Raw genomic sequence first — 18,321 nt, 5'->3', positions numbered from 1 at the left:
GGTGACTTCCATGGAGGGGGAATGAAGACAAAGTAGCTGCTGCATTTGGCGTTTCTGGAGGTAGCACAGAGGTCGCAGCAAGGCTGGCCCCATTTTCAGAAGATGTCTTCCGCAACTTCTAATTTTAGGGACCACTCGTGAGGCAACAGAGTCACTCTGCTGAGTTTGTCTGCTATCACACTGGATTTCCCCAGGATATGCATTGCTATCAGAAAACGTTGAGAAAATGATCGCCCAATTACCACACCAGTAGTGCCTCTCGACACAGGGGGTACGATATATTTCTTCCCTGCTTGTTTATATACCACACTACTGACATGTTGTCTGTCTGAATTGCAACTGTTCCTGTCCGAAGAGAGTCCTGAAATACCTGCAACGCATACAGCACCACTCTCATGTCTAGGACATTGATGTGCAAGTGCCTCTCGTGTTCTTTCCATAGGCCTTGGACAGTCATTCCCAGATAACCCCCCCACACACACCTGATCTGGGAAGCGTCCGTGGTCAGGATTGCTGATGGTTGTGGGGCTACAAACTGGCGGTCTAAGTACAACTGTTCTATTCGAAGCCACCAGAGAAGGTCTTTTTTGCATGATTCTGTAATGATTATCTGATGTGCTAATTTATAATGAAAATTGTATATGTTGGAGCTTTTCTCCCCGGGCCTCCGCTGAAAAAGGGCTCTTCAGCTCAGTTGGACAATCCCAGTCAACCAATGTAAAATAAATAAATAAAATGTGATCAAGGAAGATCTTGCATTGACCACTGGGCAAAGAGTAACCACTGTAGAATCCCGATATGCAGCCGTGCTAGGCGAACTAGAAGGATTGCAGCTGCCATAGTACCTAGGACCTGTAATACAATTCTGGCTAGAACTTTCCTTTTTGATATCAAGATCCTGACCTGTCGGTGAATGGACTGAATTCTCTCAGGGGTAAGTTTTGCCACCATCTGTTTTGAGTCCAATTCTGTGCCTAAGAAAGTAATATGTTGTTAAGGCGACAAGGCAGACTTTTTTAAGTTTATTCTAATGCCTAACCTGGTGCATAGAAGCATTGTTTCGTCCCTTGCTTTTAGTAGTAGAGGCTTGGTGGTGGCAGTCAGAAGCCGGTCATCTAGATATGGAAACACACGGAATCCTTGGCACATCAAGCGAGTCATAACCACTGCCATACATTTGATGAAAACTCTGGGGGCTGTAGTGAGGCCAAAGGGCAGTGCTCGAAACTGATAGTGACTGGCTCCCAGCTGAAAGAGTAAATATCCCCTGGACCATTGTCCATTTTTATGTGATAATACGCAGCCTGGAGCTCTATTGAGCACATCCAATCATCTTTCCTAGAAGAGGGAATACTGACTGCAGTGTCACCATCTAGAACTTTCATTTTTTTTAAGGATTTGCTCAGTTTGCTGACATCCAGGATGGGTCTCCAGTCCCCTGTCTTTTTTGGAACTAAAATGAACCTTGAGTAAGTTCCGGATCTGATTTGGTCTGCGGGGACATGTTGGATGACTTTTCTAGCAACTCGAGTATCTCCTGTGTTGCACAGTCTGACTGACTGGGTGGAACATCTGGGATGGACTGATTTATGGGAGGGGGAACAGAAAAGGGCATGTAATAACCTCTGGATATGATCGTCTGCACCTATTTGCCTCGAGTGATTTTTAGCTAGGTATTTCGGTACAGTGACAAGCATCCCCTGACAGCCTCCAAAGAAGAAGAGGTGGGCCTCCCTTCAAGAGTGCTGGAGCGGCCTGCCAGTGAACATTATCTCTGTCGCCCTGATTCTGTGGACCCCCTCTGCCATGAGGCCGGTGCCTTCCATTATTACCTCCCCCCTGCCCCTGGGGGAAGTCACCACGTGCGTCAGAGAAACCTTTTTGGGACTTGTGGAACCACATCTTCCCGCCTTTTTGACCTTTGGGATAAGGTCTAGATGGGGTGGAAAAACAGACCCCTACGGCAGGACAAAGGTTTTCCTTCCTGTTCGTCCCTAGTCAAAGTATCTTTCACCTTGGGTCCAAAAAGGGCTGAACCATCAAAGAAAACAAAGTGTTCAGCAAAGTTGCAAAGACGCATCCAGGAATGTCTCCCAAGGGAAATTCCTGCAGCTGCTGCTCTACTCGCCCCATCAGCTGCATAAGAAATCAGTCTCATAGAGGAGCTGACAATCAAATTGAGGGTAGAGACCTGTGAGGAAACTTTTCTGCAGTCCCTGAAACTACAGTACCCTGAAGGGTATCTCCTAGCTCTTTGAGAAGATCCCTTTGAAGCCTCATAAAATGGGTCAGGTATTTCAGTGACCACAGGGTAAAGGCTGCTGAAGAAAAAGCATGCTTTCTATATCTGTCCATAGTCTGTGACTCTTTGTTGGGAGGATGAACAGATGAGGTTTCTGATCACTCCTTCTTAGTGGCCACCACCCTCACATCTAGAGAGACACCCTTGGATAGGAACTCCTTCTTAGTAGGGGCAGTGATAAATTTATTGGGTCTCTGCAGAACAGGCACCACTGTATCGGAAGTCCAGGCCTTACATGAAATAACGTTAAGCAGGTGGTCATGGTTGGGGGGGGGGGTCACCCAGGAGGTGGAAGGGCGAGATCCAAAGCCTCCAGGTATACTGATTCATCCTCTGAAGGGTTGGTGGGCTTCCAGCCACCCCTCTGTTTTAGGATCTCAAAGATCTCAGCAAAAGAGACATCCTCAGAGGGGACCGTGGGGACCCTTCAGACTCACCCAGATCAGTGTCCGATGTAACCAACTCGGGGGAGTCTATGTGCTTCCTCTTGCACAGTCTCTTCCGAGGGACTTCCTACGATACCGCCCAGAGGGGCTTCCTGGGGCTCTGGATCTCTACGCTGGGAAGAAGTGGATGAAGAAGAGACTAACACTGGTGCCTGTGAGGGAAGAGAAGATGGCTCAGAGAGTGGAGCTGTCTGGGATTAAGGCACTCTCTCCATCAGCTCAAAAGCACCCATGCACCAAACAGACCCTCTGCTCCGAAGATACCGAGGATCGATTCTGAGGTGGAGGGGGTGGCTCCGAAGCCGATGGTAGGAGCCGAGCTCAACCTCGCTGAGGCACCGAGGGCTAGAGTCGGCTCAGACAACTGTTTGCTCAGACTCCAATCCCCGGACCCGACGGGTGAGCGTCGGCTCCCAGACTCCTCGAGATCCAAAGGACCCAAAGACATTGGAGCAGATGCCGGAACTCTCTGGCTCCAAAACCACCACCAAGGTCAGACTGGAAATGGTGCCTTGGATGGTCCCGACCTCCTTGGGGTTGGAGATAAAATTATTGCCAGTGCCGGAGTCTTAAGCAATCTCTTCACCACCCACTCCACGTTGTCATCAGATAAGCTCCTGGAGGAATGGGAGGATAATGAGGGTGATCTGGCACTCTCCAAAATAGGTGAGCTCAAGATCGGAGAGATCGGCTCCAACACAGGAGACCGTCTCTTAACTGGTAACTCTACCTGCTCTGAGGATACTGATGGGGCTGGAGAGATTGAGTTAGCCTTGTCGGAAGACAGCCCTCAGTTCCGATGCAGTAACTTTGTTAGGAGGCTCCAAATATGGAGCTGTAACGGCATGCCTTTTGGATCCTGAATGGGAACTAGAGGTAGGTTTGGATCTTTGACAGCCTTCCAATGATTCCTGGAAAAAAGAAGTTATGTCTTACCATAACATTCCATCTGTGTTGTTTATCTTCTTTCATTCATCACTGATGGGTTCAGTTCAGAGAACTCGGAACAGAGTCCGCCTTTTTACCAAGCTCGCGCCAGCCAAAAAACTCTCAACCCATCTCTACCCAGAATGCCCTTCTCCCTGTTACCTCAGATTGAGTTTGCTAGAGAAAAAGAAGTAAAGCTGAGGCCACTTCTGTGCATATACCATAGGACACCACTTAGACCCAAAGCATCCCCAGGAGCCTTTGGAGGGGGAAGGAGGGTGGGAAGTGATGAAAGAAAGAAGATGAAAACACAGACGGAACGTTATGTTAAGACATAACTTAATCTGATGTTGTTCATCTTTTTTCCATTCATCACTGATGGGACAGAATCCCAAGCTACCTTGAGGTCCATGGGTGGACCTTATGGAAGAACATTCCTGAATACCATTGAGCCGAAGGCAGCTCTCCCTCTGGAGACCAAGTCCAATTTGTAATGATTGATAAAGGTATGAGGCTTAGCCCAAGCAACTGCTGTGCAGATGTCATCCATGGAAGCCCTGGAATGGAAGGCTACAGATGTTGCCATAGATCTAGTGGAGTGAGCTTTAACTTTTGGCACAGGTTCATTATTGAGGGAATAGATGAAATGTATGTGGTTCCTTAGCCATTTTGATAATGTAACTTTGGAAACAGCCTCTCCCATTCTGGGTCCAGAAAAGGAGATGAAAAGCTGTTCAGAATTACAGATAGGTTTGGTCCTGTCTAGGTAAAATCTCAATTGTCTATGTATGTCTAAGAAATGAAGACAATGCTATCCTCTATTGGCAAAATTCGAAAAGAACACTGGTAGATCAATGGTCTGGTTAATGGAGAAGTCAGAAACAACTTTGGGAAGGAAGGATGGATTCGTCCGAAGTGATACTCTGTCTTTATGAAAAAACAGATAGGGCCTCAATACACAATGCCTGCAGCTCCGAGACTCTTCGGGCAGACATAATGGCTACCATGACCATGGATTTCCAAGACGAAAACTTTAGGTCACACTTTGCAGCAGGTTCAAAAGGTTTTTGAGTGAAAGACTGAAGGACTAGAGTGAAGTTCCATGGTTCCACGGGCTGTCTGACAGGAGGCCTTACCCGAGAGGTCCCCTTGAGAAAAGCCTTGCAAAGGCATAGAGAGATAAGAGGGGTGCCATACATACCATTGTGGAAATTGCCGCTAGATGTACTCATACGGTAGAAGCAGAGGCTCCATTATCAAAAAACATAGCCAAGTATTGAAGCACTGCAGTTACTTACGCCGAATACAGGTCTAGCATGTTATCCTTGGACCAGATGGAGAACCTTTTCCATTTATCCTGATATAGTCTTCTGGTAGATGGTTTGTGAGAGGTCAGAATGTTGTCTCAAACAGGCGAAGAGAGATTAGCTTGCCTGGCGACTAGTGGAAGTGGAGAAACCAAGCTGTCAGCTTGAGACTGGACAGATTTGGGTGACTCAGCCCTTGGGGGTCAGTAATCAGATCTGGTAGAGGGTCCAGAATCCACGGTGGGGATATTAGGGGAGGCTGAAGGAAGGCAAACCAAATGTGTCGAGGTCAGAACAGGGCTAAGAGGATCACCCTGCATCTCGACCGAAGAGCTTTCTTTAGAAACTGTGGGATCAGAAGGATGGGAGGATAAGCGTAAAGAAGTCCCGTGGGCCAATCGTGGATCAAAGCATCCCTCGGTGACTCCCCCTCCAGGGGAAGCAGGGCAAAATAGCCGCTGCACTTGTTGTTTGATGGGGAGGTGAAAAGATCGCAGCAAGGCTGCCTCCAGTGGCTGAAGATTTCTGATGCCGGGTTGAGGACCACTTGTTGGGCATGAGGATGCATCTGCTCAGTTTGTCTGCAATCACGCTGGAGCTTCCCAGGATATGTATTCCTATCAGAAAGTGGTAGGAGGCTATTGCCCACTGCCAAATTCTCAAGGCTTCTCGACATAGGGGTTAAAACTTGGTTCCTCTTTGCTTGTTGATGCACCAGACCACTGACATACTGTCTGATTGAATTGCAATTGTCCCGGAAGGGGGAGCCGAATGGATGACCTGCAATGCTAACAGCACAGCTCTCAGTTCCAGAACACTGATATGCAGGTGGGGCTCTGAGGTGGACCATGTGCCTTGGACAGTCCTTCCCTGGAAATGGCCTCCCCACCCGATCAGGGAAGCATCTATGATCACAACGGCTGTGGGCTGAGGGGACTGAAATGGATGACTCCAAAGTTCTACGTCTGACCTCATCCACCAAAGGAGGTCCCCGTTTGCAGGAATTGGTTATTCAAATCTGGTAACCAAGGGGGTGATAGTTTGGGAACCATCGACACAGAAGGAGCCACTGCAGAATTCAAATATGTAGCTTTGCTAGAGGCACTACTGGGATTGACGCTGCCATAGAACCTAGGGCCTGAAGAATTTCCCTTGCTGAGACTCTTGTTTGAGAGAGTATCACCCGGAGTTGAAGCCTCATTCGATGGAGTCTGTGAATTGGGAGCGATACCAGACAGGACCGAGTACTGAACATTGCTCCAATGAACTCTATTTGTTGTGTAGGGGGTAAGATTTGATTTCTCCCAATGTAACGCTATTCCCAACAATTTTGCCAGTGAGAGAGTATAATGCAGTGCTGTTACCAGAAAATGCTCGGTGGGGGCGGTAAGGCGCCAGTCATCCAGATATGGAAACACCCGGAATCCTTTTAGTCTCAAGTGAGCTGTTACCACTGCCATGCATTTTGTGAACACTCTGGGGCTGTAGAGAGACCGAACACAGCGGGGCACGGAATTGATGATGACTGGCCCCTAACCGGAAGCGAAGAAGACTCCTGGAGCATTTGTATATCTAGATGTGGTAATGCGCATCCTGGAGATGTAGACAGCACATCCAATTGCCTTCTCTTAAAAAGGGGAGAATGGCCTGAACTGTGACCATCCAGAATTTGGTTTGGGTGACAGACTTGTTTAAGCTGCTGAGATCCAAAATGGGTCTCCAGTCCCCTATCTTATTTGGCACCAAAAAGAAACTTGAGTAAAATCCAGATCTGCACTGGTCTGGTGGAACTGGTTGGATGACTCTTTTTTAAGACAGCTTTATAATCTCTGAAGCTGCTTCTTCCTTTTGACTGGGTGGAACATTGGGAAGTTTCCTTGGAAAATGTGGCTGATAAGAAAGGGGAATGGTGATAGACTGCCAGGCAGCTTGGTGCAGAGAGAAATGACCCCTGACTGCTTCCAGAGGTAAGCAATCGGGCTGCTCCTCAGGAGCGCTGATAAGACTGTCCAGAGAAAGAGTCCCTGGAGTCTTGGTTATGAGGACCCCCCTCTGCCTCTATAGGGGCATCTTCCAGAATTGTTACCCTCTCTGCCTCTGGGGGTATAATCACTGTGCAGCACGGAAAGGCCCTTGAAATTTCTTATGCCACATTTTTCCACTCCTCTGATTGCTGGAGAAGGTACGTTGAGGGTTGGAAAACAATAGGCTTATGACAGACAGGGTCTTTCCATCTTGCTGGCACCTGGCTAGCGTGTCCTTCACTTCAGAGCCAAAAAGGGACCAAGCTTCGATGGGAGCATTCAGAAAGGAAGACTTAAAGGGATCCGAGAGGTCACAAATTCGCATCCAGACATGACGCCTCATAATGCCTGAACCCGCTGCTCTAGCCGCCTCTTTGAGCACATGTGACAGCATCCTCATGGACAAGTTGGATACTGATTCCAGGGTTGCGAGCTGAGGCGCCACTGTCCCTGATCTCGTCAGACAACTGTCCTGCGAGCGTCCCAGAGAGTTCGTAGATCAAGTCCCTCTGGAGCCTCGTAAAATGTGAACAGTTCAGGGACCATACAGCAAAGGTCCCTGATGCAAAAACATGTTTCCCAAGTCTGTTCACCGCCCAGGACTCCCTGTTGGGTGGGTGGACAGCGGGACTTTCCTCAGTCAAGTCCTTTTTCGTGGCCGCTGCCACTACCATAGCATCAACTGGTAACCCTCTGGACCAATGCGGGTTCTCCTCCGGAAAGGAAAGAATTTTGTCTGGTCTCCGGGGGATCGCCTCAATGGAATCAGGGTTCTTCCAAGCACACTGCATGACGAGCTGGGTGAGCTTGTCGGCAGGCAGGGGTCACCCAAGAGGTAGAAGGGCGGGAGCAAAAAGCCTGCAGGAACACAGATTCCTGAGACAAAGGGTTGGAGGGCTTCCAGTCACCTCTCTGGTTCAACATTTCCAGGATGTCTCTGAAGGAGACATCAGGAGGTGACCGTGGGGACCCTTCACCATCATCGTAATCCGTGTCTTCCGGTAAGGACTCCTTGGGTGAGTCCATGTGCTTCCTCTTGCACATCTTCTTTTGAGGGGGCTCCCCAGTAGAAGTCTCTGAGGAGGACTCGGAAGAGCGGGTACCCTGAACAGGGGTGTCCTGCAGCTTCTCTGCCCGGTGTCCCGGGGGGGGTGGTCTGAGACAGCTGTAGCTCAGGGGATGAAAACTGGGATTCAGACATCAAAGGAGTGCTGCCAGAAGCAACAGCCCTCTCCACCACGTGGAAGGCAGGCCCCCCTGAAGAGGGATGGGAGCCCGGCACCGAGAAAGACAACCTCAGGACCGGGGTCACACCCCGCACCCACGGATGGAGCCTCAAGCAGGATCGGCACGGACACAGTTATTGGCACCAAGGATGGAACAGAGGAGAGAGGCGGCTCCATACCCCGGGCAGACACAGCCATCCCCCAATTCCCAGATTGAGGAAGGACCGGTTCAGTGGGAACCGAAGACCAAAGGGACAGAGCCGGAGTGAGATGCACCATACGTGCCGAGGTGATGGGTTCCAAGAAGGATGTCGGAGCAGAAGGCTTTGGAACCGAGATGGTCAAAGGAGGGGTATAAGATGGAGTCCGTGGATAATTCAACTCAAGTCCTGCAGGTGGATGGGTCTTAGAAAGTGTGGGGATCCCCCTGGCTAACAACAGCTGGTCTACAAGACGGACCGCGTCATATTCCGACAGGCTCCTGGTGGATCTAGTGGATATTTCTGGACGGGGAGTCAGGACGCTCGATGAAGGGGCTATATGCTTGGCCCAGAAATGGATCTACGGAAGGAGAGTATCGGATCCATGGTGGAAGGTCTGCCGGCACCGAAGTCTCTAGTTTTGAGACGGGAAGTAAAGGGGTCAAATCCAGTCAGGTCTGTACAACACTCGGTGCCGAAACGGTCGGTTCCAAAATGGAAGCTAATGGAGTAGTCGAAGGTGTGCCAAAGTTGAAACATGCGTAGTAAGGTCTATGATTGGTGCCGAAACTGGCACTGGTATCAAAAGTTTAGAGATGGTCGGAGCCGAGGAAAACAGAGCCGTAGAGGCAGATTTATGCTCCGAAGACCTTTGATTTCTCAGGTTTGCTCTGATCACCCGATGGTGAAGAAGGAACAGAGTGGGATCTCTTTTTGTCCTTAGTAGGAGGGGTTGAGACCTCCATCGCAGAAATGGCCTCTGAGAAGGGAGGCTTGAGTAACCCTTTCAGAATGAGTTTATTTTTGCGCTCATTAAGAGTGCGTTGACTGAAACTCTGACAAATGTCACACGGAGGGTGCACTGAAAGGTGGGGCACTCCCAAACAGAATCACTATTAAGTAACTTGCCAAGATGTGAAGTACAATGCTTAAAACCTGAAGTACCCTTCTTATCCAACATCTTGATAGAAAAGACACCACAGGCCAACTGTATAATCTGATTAGAATATAGTCAACTCCGTTCAAAAAAATCACAAATATAACAATACACTGATATGTAGAGAAAAAAAGGGAAACACCTTAATAAAAGCCAAAACTAATAGGTTAAGTAGGAAAGACAATATCAACTATGGTACTGAAGAAATACCACAAGGGTAAGGGAGGAAAGGCAGTACCATCAATGGTACTTGAAAGTTTACCAACAGTAACAACGAGTCGAGAGGAAAAAACAAGGTTAGACAGAAGAAAAGACACTGGAAATACTAATCGCTTAATAAAACATGGAGACACCAAAAAAGTTTCACACAAATATCAAAAAAGTTCCACTTAGCTGACAGCTCATCTGAAACGCTGCTTTACGGCTATGCAGCAAACGAGACCTGAGGTAACAGGGAGAAGGGCATTCTGGGTAGAGACTTAGCTCGAGAGTTTTTTGGTTGGCGCAAGCTTGGTAAAAAGGCTGACCTGGTTCCGAGGGCTCGGAACTGAACCCATCAGTGATGGATGGAAAGAAGATTAACATCATCAGATGGATCTTTAACAGACCACTGACCATCAATTTATTTCTGTGCTCTTGAAAGACCCTGCTGCTGAAACCATGGCAAATCGCGCAAGGGTCATGTAAGTGGATGGCGCCCAGACAATATACGCAACTAGTATGCCATCCGTGATAGACATCTTTTGAGTGCATTGATCACACCAGACTGCCTGTGTTCTTTAAGTTCTTTTTCCTTTTCTTTTAACATTGTCTATAACAAACCACCAATCACAAAAAAAAGAAGAATCTATTCAACTGCAACAACACTCAAGTAATATGAAAAAATATTTTTTCAATATAAAACTTTTAAATATAAAGTGCCCTAGAGAAAAACAAACTACTAAACTACTATAACACCACACAAGAAAATTTTAAACAGCACACCATATAGCTTTCTCCAGAAAGACGTTAAAAAAAAATGCCAGAGGACGGATCTAACCACTGATTTAACACCATCTATAATAAGTATATAAATACACATACCAAAAATACAACTCAGAAAGAGAATCCTCTAATTTAAACGGACTCTCCAAGGGGAGGCATGGAAAAGGGGAGAGGGCCTCTAAATTAAACGGGCCGCCGAGAGTCCTCTAAATAAAAATGGACCTCTCAAATGAAACAATAGGGAAAACAATGCGCTAAACAGTAAAAAGGGTTTTAGCTAAATCTATTGCACAGTTAGAAATAGAGAAATCTCAAAAACATGTGAAAAATATGTAATTAAATTATACTCAGCCAACGAGCCAGCCAGAAGAAATACCAGTCGCTTGAGCGGCAAACGAGATCTGGGTATCTTACCAGTGCATCATGGGACAGGGGATCAGCCTCATCCCACTTCACTGTTTTCCCCTCTCTAATTATTTGGCCACCAATATCCAGGTTCCTTTGACAATTTTTTCCAGTAAACTCTAGCCCCATCTTGCCTATTTTCTACACCCCTACTAGCAATAATCCCCTACTGGCCAAATGTCCTTTCTCCCTTGCTTCTTGAACTTCAACTATTTCATCTTCACCCTTATCCACATCCACTGTGATTTAGAACCTTCTGCTTCGGTACAAGACTTAACTGAGTAGATCTAAAGTATCCATTCAAATCAGGGAATCCTAAACACTCTAGTTCTATGGGGAGGATCAATGTATTCCACTTGACTCTCCCTCTTTCCAGCTCAAATAAAGACCTTCAAATTCTATTTATTATCTGTAACTTTTCTTGTTGATAAAAGTATCACTGACCTGAATATAAAAGTAAAGCGACTACAAACATTATCACTGCTTATATCTTAAAATACATAATGAAGATAGTACAGCTATACAAGTAAACTTATAATAGTAGATGTTTGAATGATTACTGCTGCAGTAGCCTTAGCTACATGGGTTATTATCCTGCCAAGGTTATATGAGCTGGATAGCTTCCAAAGCTTCAGGGCACCTTCCATGGGCTCAAACCATTAGGCAGCTCAAGATGAGCTGCCTAAAGTCACAGATTTACACACCAAGCTCTTCAGAGAGCTTTCACGTCAAATGACAAAGGGAGGCTGAGCCCTGGCAGGACACAGCTAAAAGTAAAAATATATACATGTATATACACCCTGGCATAATAAAAAACATGAAGATGGAAGGAGGGAGCAGCTACTGCAGCAGTGATAATATGAACATCTACTGTTATGGCAAGTTTACTTGCACAACTATAGTATGTTCATCATACTGATCATTGCTACAGCAGCCTTAGTTACATGGTTAGATTACCCTAGCTTACAACATATGGGAAATGGAAGTGAAATGGTCCAGGAGGCCCTGGAAAATGGTTGTAGCAAAACCTGAGCTACACAGAGAAGGAATCGAGTTGCAGTGTTTTGTAAAAGTAGGTACAGAGGACAAAGCTGCTGCTTCTGAAATACTTCCAGAACCCAATCCTTTCCAAAAAGCCACAGATGAAGCCAATGGACTGGTAGAGTAAACCTTAACCCTGCCTTAAATAGTTTTGTTGAGAGAAAATCAAAAGCCTGAGACAGACATTTGGAAATGGTCTGTTTTGACACAAGCTGTCCCCTTCTTACTTTCACAATAAATGAATTGATCCGAAAGACTTCTGTCAAGATTGTACTCTCCCTTCATTTTTGGGTTCAGGAAAGAAAAACATTTTTTCTCCCTCATTTTTGGGTTCAAGAAAAAGGGAGATGGGCTTACTTACATCACTGGTAAATATTACCATTTGTGCTTTTTCTTGATTTCCACCATTCCTCTGCTTTACACAAATTCTCATAAAATTTCTGAAAGACTTCCAATACCTCTGCAGGATGTCTGGTTATTTTTCTTGTCACAGCCTTTGCCTAATTGTTGTGCAAAAAGTTTTTGTGCTCAGGAGAGATCACAAAAATAGCTGCTTAACAGCAATCTTTCTAAACTCATGTATGTTACCCAGATACTCCCTTACCTTTTCTTTAGCGTTCTACAGTTATGCTGCTTCTTGTTCTTTGAGATTATCCTTATGCTACAATACTTTAAAACCTTTGTCAGCCCCATTAAATAATTCGTATTACTTCTTAACCACATAGTTTTTCTTTTATTTCTACCCTGTTTTTAAATTCCACTTTCATTGTATCCCACTCGGCTATAACTTCTGAAGAAATTTATGTCTTCTCTAAACTTTCAATTTCCACTACCCATTCCTTAAATGCCTCTCTTAAATGGGTAAGTAGAGGACAGTGTCTCTACCTTGCATTTTTATCTTGGTTGTTGCTGGTGCATGATCTGAAATAATTATTGGATGTGTGTTGGAACTTTCAATCAGATGCACATGTTCCTGTAAAACATAATCATCAAGTCTAGTCTCATTATTGTACCGTAGGAAATACTATGCAAATTCTCTCAAGAGTTCCTACTACTGAATTCAGGTATTCTCTACCAAATATTTTCATAAAATCTTTCAGAAATCTAGCTGCTTTTTTATATTTTCCCTTCTATGTCCCCCAAATACAGCCTCACTGTTGCAAATCAAGTTCCAGTCCCTACCTACAAGTAATATTCCTGCTGAAAGCTGCTCATTTCTTCCAAAGATTTCTTAAGTTCCATAATAGCAGTTTTAGGTAGGATATAAACACATGCCAGAGTAATCCTCCTCACTTGCCAGTAGCCCCTTACTATCACAAATCCACCATTAGTATCCTTTTTTCCTCTTCTATCACTATTGGCGCTCCTATAGCAATTAGTACAAGTACTCCCCTTTTCCTTTGTCCCTGATATTCAGATGAATATCCATCCTGAAATCCTTTATCAAATTCACATGCTCACTTCTTTCCAAATGTGTCTCCTGTAGCACTGCTTACCTTTTTGTCAATACCTTGATGTCCCTCACATTCCAAAAACATATTTAGTATAGCCATTATGATAAGAAGTTATTTCCACTTATATATACAACAGCTTTTTAGGTTCATAGAGTAGCGCTAGACTAACTGCCTTGTGGGCCATTTTAAGCCTAGCCAATTACCTTATGTAAGAATCGAACCCTGCACATTGTGTCTGCAAGGTAGACAGCTTAACCATTATACCAACTTCCAGCTTTTATGTTACACCCACCCACTAATGTTTGGCAGGCTGATCCTTTATACAGTTGTTTCTTGCCATCTCTATTTGAACCTATGTCATGTTTTACAAGACTTTTTGTTTTAATGAAATCCCTCAAACAACAAAAAAACACACACCCAGACAACCTCCATAACCTATTAACTTAAAGCAAATGCTCAAAACTATCTCCTCCTTCAAATAATGAAGTTTTACACTCCTAATAAGAACAACTGCCCCAAACTGACAGCTGGATCCACATGCATTAATTAACCTAAAAAGAAGGCTATCCATGCTAAGGCGCATGTTACACCCTATGCTCTGACTTGCACTAACCGCGGTGTTCCTACTGCACTAACTGCTGTATGTTCTTGTCTTATCTTTAGTCCCCTCTCAGATGTGAAAAATATGTTGCATGCTTTCAGAAAATGTGCCTTTAGAAAAAGCGCACTATTTTTAAATAAAACTAAATTATCCACTGTACTAGTAAATGCATTAAAATATTTAGCTAGCAAAACTTGCTCTTATTCACTTCTAATAATTTCAAACTACTTTTTACTGAGCTGCTGGCCTTTGTACCTTTGTTTAATGTCCAGACCTCTTGATTTACTGCCTTTATCTTTAGTCAGCTTGCTTCCATAGAAACACAACAGCAAAATGTATGGCCACCCTAAGCTGCAGACTTCTCATTTGGCAGTGAACATTTATTTGCTTAAACAAAAATATTTGCTACATTGTGGTGCCTCATTTTTTAAAATCCACTTTCTTACACACACAAAAATTGTCATCAGATTAAGCCCAATGCATTAATCCAGAGATTGACCTATGCAAAAGTAAAACCTTTCAATTCTACATATATAATAACCAGTGCACTTTTCCATAACCCCATCCTAACAGACCAAGATTATAACCTATTTGACCTAAGCACACTTTTGTCGTACTGCCTTTATCTTTTAACACTGTGATGCTAACATTTTTTAAAACTTGACAAAAAAGTACATATTTACTTTATTAACTTATGATACACAATCGCTAAAAATGCTTTACTATACAACATGAAATTTACATAATAAAATGCTTTATACAAATACTGACAAAAAGTATTTTAATTGCACTTACTTTACCTTTTTAGTGACTTTGCAAACATTAATGAAATGAAGTAGGGCATATACATGTCAGTCCCTCAAGTTTAACAAAGTCAAGAAAAATCTAATCCTTCTAGGCCACTTTTTTGTTGTAAACTCATACTTCACAAATATGACCAATGTTTTATCTTCTTTCGGCTGCTCCCGTCAGGGGTCGCCACAGCAGATCAACTGTTTCCATTTCTTCCTGTCCTCTGCATCTTGCTCTGTCACACAAACCACCTGCATGTCCTCTCTCACCACATCCATAAACCTCATCTTAGGCCTTCCTCTTTTCCTGTTACCTGGCAGCTTCATCCTTAGCATCTTTTTCCCAATATACTCTGCATCCCTCCTCAGCACATGTCCAAACCAACGTAATCTTGCCTCTCTGGCTTCGTCTCCAAACCTTCCAACCTGGGCTGACCCTCTAATATACTTATTCCTAATCCTGTCCATCCTCGTCACACCCAGTGCAAATCTTAACATCTTCAACTCTGCCACATCAAGCTCTGACTCCTGCCTTTTTGGCAATGCCACTGTCTCAAACCCATATAACACAGCTGGTCTCACTACCCTCTTGTAGACCTTCCCTTTCACTCTTACTGGCACTCGTATATCACAAATCACTCCTGACACTCCTCTCCACCCACTCCATCCTGCCTGTACTCTCTTCTTCACCTCTCTTCCACACTCACCATTACTCTGAAGTGTTGATCCCAAGTATTTAACCTCATCCACCTTTGCCACCTCTACTCCCTGCATCCTCACGATTCTTCTATCCTTCCTCTCATTCACACACATATATTCTGTCTTAGTCCTGCTGACCTTCATTCCTCCTCTCTCTAGAGCATATCTCCACCTCTCCACCTGTTCCCTACTCTCACTACAGATCACAATGTCATCTGCAAACATCATAGTCCACGGGGACTCCTGTCTGCAAACATCATAGTCCACGGGGACTCCTGTCTGATCTCGTCTGTCAACCTGTCCATCACCATTACAAATAAGAAAGGGCTGAGCTGAACCTTGATGTAATCCCATCTCCACCTTAAACGCATCCATCACTCCCACCGCAGACCTCACCGCTGTCACACTACCCTCGTACATATCCTGTACCACTCGTACATACTTCTCTGACACTCCCGACTTCCTCATACAACACAACTCCTCTCTAGGCACCCTGTCACATGCTTTCTCTAAATCCCCAAAGACACAATGCATCCTTCTGACATTCTCTGTACTTCTCCATCAACACTCTCAAAGCAAACATCGCATCTGTAGTGCTCTTTCCTGGCATGAAACCATACTGCTGATCAGTAATCATCACCTCCCTTCTTAATCTAGCTTCCACTACTCTTTCCCATAACTTCATGCTGTGACTGATCAATTTAATCCCTCTGTAGTTACTACAGCTCTGCACATCACCCTTATTCTTAAAAATCGGTACCAAAACACTTCTCCATTCCTCAGGCATCCTCTCACTTTCCAAGATTTCATTAAACAATCTAGTTAAAAACTCCACTGCCATTTCACCTAAACACCTCCATGATTCCACAGGTATGTCATCTGGACCAACAGCCTTTCCGTTCTTCATCCTCTTCATAGCTATCCTTACTTCCTCCTTGCTAATCCACTGCACTTCATGATTCACTAACCTCACATCATCCAACCGTGTCTCCCTCTCAGTCTCTTCATTCATCAGCCCCTCAAAGTACTCTATCTGCTCAACACACTCTCCTCGCTTGTGAGTACGTTTCCCTCATTATCCTTTATCACCCTTACCTGCTGCACATCTTTACTAGCTCGGTCCCTCTGTCTAGCCAATCGGTACAGGTCCTTTTCTCCCTCCTTAGTGTCCAACCTTTTATACAACTTGCCATATGCCTTATCCTTAGCCTTCACCACCTCTCTCTTTGCCATGCACCTCATCTCCTTATATTCTTGTCTACTTTCGTCATCTCTCTGACAATCCCACTTCTTCTTCGCCAACCTCTTTCTCTGTATACTCTCCTGTACTTCTTCATTCTACCACCAGGTCTCCTTGTTCTCCTTCCTCTTTCCAGATGTCACACCAAGCACCTTTCTAGCCATCTCTCTTACTAGCTTTGCTGTAGTTACTCAGCTATTCGGTAACTCTTCACTGTCACCCAGTGCTTGTCTTAACTCTTCCGTGAGCATCACCTCACAATTACCATTTTTCAATTTCCACCATTTGATCCTTGGTGCTGCCCTCACACATCCTCCTCTTCTTGAACACCAATGTCATCCTACAAACTACCACCCTATGCTGCCTAACTACAATTTTCCCTGCCACCAATTAACAGTCTCCAATCTCCTTCAGACTGGCCCTTCTACATAAAATAGCCACTGGGGATGCACAAGCCAGTGCATTTCTTTGTGCCAGTCCCAAGCCCAGATAAATGGGGAGGGTTGCGTCAGGAAGGGCATCAGGCATAAAAATTTTGCCAAATTATACATGCAGACAAAAGTACACATATGACCAATGCTTTATAGTCTTGCATTTATTCAGTAATTTCAGTGTTGTTCTTTCTGTTAATTTTCATCTCCCAACCTCAGACTCCAGTTCAGTTCCAAGGTATTCCCAATTCTCCTGAGCTTTTTTCTGTTTCGCAAGTATTTTCTTTTGGAACACTGGAAAAGGTTTCACTAGCTAAGTCTGAGCCATCCCATCAGGAAAAAAAAATGAGAAGCAGAGTCCCCTTCTGTTTGATGGCTCACCCCATGTTGGACAAACTTTTGTATTTCCCCCTTAGAATGTTCTGCATCAAAAATGACTGATCCTCTGGGAAGACAATTATTCTGAAGCAGCTTAAATCTCATACTTCCCTTTCAACATTGTCCAATTGCTGGTTTAAATTTGCTTCTCTTCTGCCTGTTGTCCATTTAATCATTTTTCATAAACACTCTACTGTCCCCAATTTGCAATAAGCTGCTTTTCTGCCACAGTTTTCTCAGAATCAACTTTTTCTGCTGGTATGATTGCATCTTTACTAAATTAGGCCTTGTCTGCTACCACATGGTCAAGTTTGAGCATACACATGATGTGTCTTTTGAATTAACAAAACCTACTGTAGAATACAAGTTCAGTTACTTATTTGTGCTTTCATAAAATTAATAGATTCTGTTCCTTCCAGTTTCTCTGGTACGGCAAAAAATCTTATATTTTCTTTGCATCTCATGTGCTCTAATTTTGACATTTTTGTATCAGCTCTTATTGAGCAGTCTCATAGGCAGCCAGCCTTTTCTACATTTCAACCTCCAATTCTTGCTATTTTATAAGTTAATCTGAATAGCTGTTTAAGGCTTCTACTTTCTCCAGCCTTTTGTTATTTGATTTAATATAGCCCTTTGATGTTTCATTCATCTTAATCAGCTCTGAGCATATTTTACCTACTTCTGAATTACTGGAAGCCATCTCTTGTAACAAAGCTGAACTTTGAACTGCTTTTTACTGAACAGCTGCAGGATTCTTCTTAAGTCAGTCAGTGTTTTCTCTTCACCTCTTCTAATTAATTTCCTTTCAGGCTCTCTAGGTTTCTTCTTTGCTGGCATCCAGGTAGTGTACTTACTAGCCAGTAAATTAATTTTACTAAAGCAATCAGAATTGCTGGCCCTTATTTATCAGTTTCTTTTTCACATTGGG

At 44.4% G+C, this 18,321-nt stretch overlaps 1 protein-coding gene across 1 annotated transcript in view; it reads right to left on the bottom strand.

The window, feature by feature from the left end:
* The window catches only part of LOC122815199 (serine/threonine-protein kinase WNK1-like), a 3,137,204-nt gene that overhangs the window by 195,802 nt on the left and 2,923,081 nt on the right, over positions 1 to 18,321 (bottom strand). The window lies entirely within an intron of this gene.

The sequence above is a fragment of the Protopterus annectens genome, chromosome 11.part0, assembly GCF_019279795.1.
Source record: "Protopterus annectens isolate FY-2018-M chromosome 11.part0, PAN1.0, whole genome shotgun sequence".
Taxonomy (NCBI): Eukaryota; Metazoa; Chordata; order Ceratodontiformes; family Protopteridae; genus Protopterus; species Protopterus annectens.
This window is presented reverse-complemented; position numbering and strand designations above follow the sequence as displayed.